This window comes from Nematolebias whitei, chromosome 2, assembly GCF_014905685.2.
Source record: "Nematolebias whitei isolate Nwh7 chromosome 2, NemWhi1, whole genome shotgun sequence".
Classification (NCBI taxonomy): Eukaryota; Metazoa; Chordata; class Actinopteri; order Cyprinodontiformes; family Rivulidae; genus Nematolebias; species Nematolebias whitei.
The window spans coordinates 6,130,824-6,134,441 of NC_056499.1; the positions used below are offsets into that span (position 1 = coordinate 6,130,824).

Below are 3,618 nucleotides of genomic sequence, written 5' to 3' on the forward strand. Positions count from 1 at the left end.
ATAGATAGATAGATAGATAGATAGATAGATAGATAGATAGATAGATGCGTGCGTGTGTGTGTGTGTGTGTGTGTGTGTGTGTGTGTGTGTCTATTTTGGTGTTATAGCCCCCCCCCCCCCCCCCCCCACGAGAAAACTCCACCAGCCGCCACTACATTAAATGATACAACAATACCATGTGATTTAATTTTAAAATTTCAAAAACATTTATAGAAAAGTCACTTATGCACATGGTTTAGGTCTATAAAAATCTATTACTGGCTTGTTTGTTTGTTTGTTTATTTTTCCAAACCAGCGAAAGTGAAAAACATTTGTTCATTATACGGCCTTGTTAAATATGGATCACTGTGATTTTATAAATAAACTGTAATATTTTTAGAGCTGGCAGCACGGTGGCGCAACTGGTAGAGATGCTGCCTCTCAGCGTGAAGGTTGCTGGTTCAAATCCCGGTCCGGGGGCCTTCCTGGGTGGAGTTTGCATGTTCTCTTCGTGTTGCGTGGGTTTTCTCCAGGTACCCCGGTTTCCTCCCACAGACCAAAAACATGCATGTTAGGCTGATTGGTGACTAAATTGTCCCTAGGTGTGAGAGAGAGAGTGAATGGTTGTTTGTCTCGTTTGTTTCTATGTGTCCCTGCGATGGACTTGCGACCCGTCCAGGGTGTACCCCGCCCCTCGCACTGTGATTGCTGGACATGGGCACCGGCGACCCCCGTGACCCAAAATGGAATAAACGGGTAAAGAAAATGGATGGATGGATTTTTAGAGCTGCAGATGTGGTGTTTTATGGAGAATCTGTCAGAATGAATGTTCGCACCACAGGTTGTGATACCAGCACATCTTGAGGATCTCATGTTCAACTTCTTCTTTGCTCCAAACCTTTCTGCTTTAACTGAGGCCTGATTTAAAATTCTTCAGTTGGGAACTAAACTGCACTTTACCACTTTACTGCGAAATCGAAACTTATTTCAGTGAAGTTCTCTTGAATGTTTCCAGGCTCTCACCTAATAGATGGCAGGATTGAAATCTGGGAAATAACATTTGTATTATAAATGCAATTTAATGACTGAGCAGACAACCTTCATTGGGCTCTCTAGTTTTTGCAGTCTGTTTAAAATGTTTAGAAAGAAATCCCAAAATGTGTTTAAATACAACTCAGTATTTTGGATTCAGCCACACCACATGTATAATGTTTGTCACAGACAATTACAGCTGCTCCATTACACACACAAAACACGCTCAGCACGTCCAAATCCCAAATAATTCAGCATGTGGTGAACTCACACACCAGTAAAGACACACGAGACAGTGAATGGATGTGAACAAAAGCATCACGTTGAGGCTTGATGCGCGACCAGCTGAGTGACTCTCAGCCACTAAACAGACCCACAGAGATCCACTGATGAGCATTTAACTCCCCATCCTGTCCCAAAACCTCCAGCCCATTTGTCTTCAGTTGGTTTCACTCTCCCCCTCACACACACACACACACAGAAACATCCATTCATTAACTCATCCTGTTTGTCTCAGACATGAGAACTTGGGAATGTAAATAGTAATTCTTTCTGTCAAAGCTTTCATTGTCAAATTAGACTCGATACGTTAATTTGGGAACAACAAGCCAAAGCAGCCCTGTGTTTTCCATCATTTGTTGTAAAAACAGTTCCTCTGGTGGCGTCCCTGCCCCCGGCCAGCCGCTCCCCCACTGTAAATCATGATAAAATGGCTTGCAGGTGTCAGGATTAAAGAATACTCTAAAGGACTTTGGGCCAAACACGCCGACACAGCTGCTGCTCTCCTTTTGCCAGGTCCCTTATTGCTGTTTGTTTTCTGTTAGTTGGAATGGCCTCGTAGTACCAAGCTGGCTCGGACCAAAGTCCATCCTCCGGAGGACTGTAACAGTACGTGGAGTTTTGCCGTGATTCGTTCAGTTACAGTAAAAATAAAGAGGAAAAAACAAAACATTCATCCTTCAAGAAGAGTTAATTTCCAATCAGTAGATAATTTGACTTTTGTTCATCCTGATGCAACACATGAGCACAGAAAGAGAACATTCCAAGTTTAAGCACCATCTCACGTCAGGAGGTTTTTGTCCGTTTCGTTTACGTAAAAGACAGAATCTGCCTGATTACGATTAACACGTTCTGTTTTGTCACATTTAGAACAGAACTGGAAACAGACCTGCAGACCAAACAACAAACCTTATGTAAATTACCAGTGACAGCTTTGTAAAGGTTCATACAATACCACTGAAAGCGTAAATATGAGTAGGGATGCACAAAGTTTTTGTCTATCCATTGAGCTGTAAGACTAATCATGCTAACGGGGCTAACATGACGTCTAAATGTCTGTGGTAGAACTCACCCAAAGGTTATCGGCTATTAGCATCTCAATGATGTCAGAAATGACGGTTTGTCAGAAAAATATCTCCGACTGGGGACGATGTAGCGAGGCTCAACATCCAAAAATCTTCGGAATACAATATCCTCAACAAAATAAAAACTTCCACACCGCCGACATTTTGACTTCTTCCTCTCCGCCGTGATCAGATCAGGCAGGCGCTAGGGGTTGAACGAGAATATAATTTTTAAACTCGACATTAACATAATAAAACCCGAGTAGAACTCGAGTATTTGATGACGTCATAGATCTCAAGATACAAAAATGAAAAAATAAATAAAACCGCAAAAAAGTAATTATTTACAAAAAAAAAGACCAACAAAACATTGGGAACGTATATTATGCTCCTACCATTTATCATACTGCAAATAAGTCACAGGAAAAACTGTTAGTTATTATTATTAAACTGCAAATGTGAGGAAACATGCAGCACGTCAAAAACGAAACTTAAAACAGTGGGGGGGGGGGGGGTCGACCACCCTGCACCACCGCCAGCTGTGGTGCGCATTAAGTTTAGTTTTAGAGATTAATATGTTTATAGATTTTTTAATATGTTTAGAGATTAATATTTTTTGCTTTTTGTTTGTGAAACAAGGTCAGAGGAAGCTGGTTCTGGTTCGGTGGATTGGACCCGGTGTTGCACCATATTCTGTGACCTGCAACAGTGCAACACCGCCCCCTACGGTCATACGGTGGTCACATAATATGACGTCACTACGGATACTCAACGTTACATTTTTAACCTCGATAGATGTCCTAGCAATCGATGTGTAGATTACTCGAGTACTCTGTTAATGCCTTAGTAGGCGCATGTGACATCATCACGTTGTGCTGGTGCTGCAGGCATCCTCGTCACTGGGTTGTTATACAAAAACACCGTCTTTTATATCAGTGAGTTATTTTGATGGAACGGCCGATGTCCGATATTTAACTTTAACACTAATATCGGCCGATACCGATACCATGCCGATAATATCGTGCATCCCTAAGTAACACCATTATGATCAAAGCAACTGGGTGGTGGTGGTGAGAGAACCCAAAACCAGAATTCTGTTCCATCGTTGGACTTCTGTCCCAGTCATATCACAGTCCATTGTTTGTTTTAGAATTTGTTGGATAGATTCTTAGCCAGCCAAGATATTGCAGATCGTAAGAAATTTTTATGTATGTATGTATATATATATATATATATATATATATATATATATATATATATATAT

The 3,618-nt window shown here is 41.2% G+C and overlaps 1 protein-coding gene across 1 annotated transcript in view; it reads right to left on the reverse strand.

The window, feature by feature from the left end:
* Nucleotides 1-3,618, reverse strand: part of polr2m (RNA polymerase II subunit M) — a 51,359-nt gene that overhangs the window by 20,532 nt on the left and 27,209 nt on the right. The gene's annotated exons all lie outside the window — the stretch shown is intronic.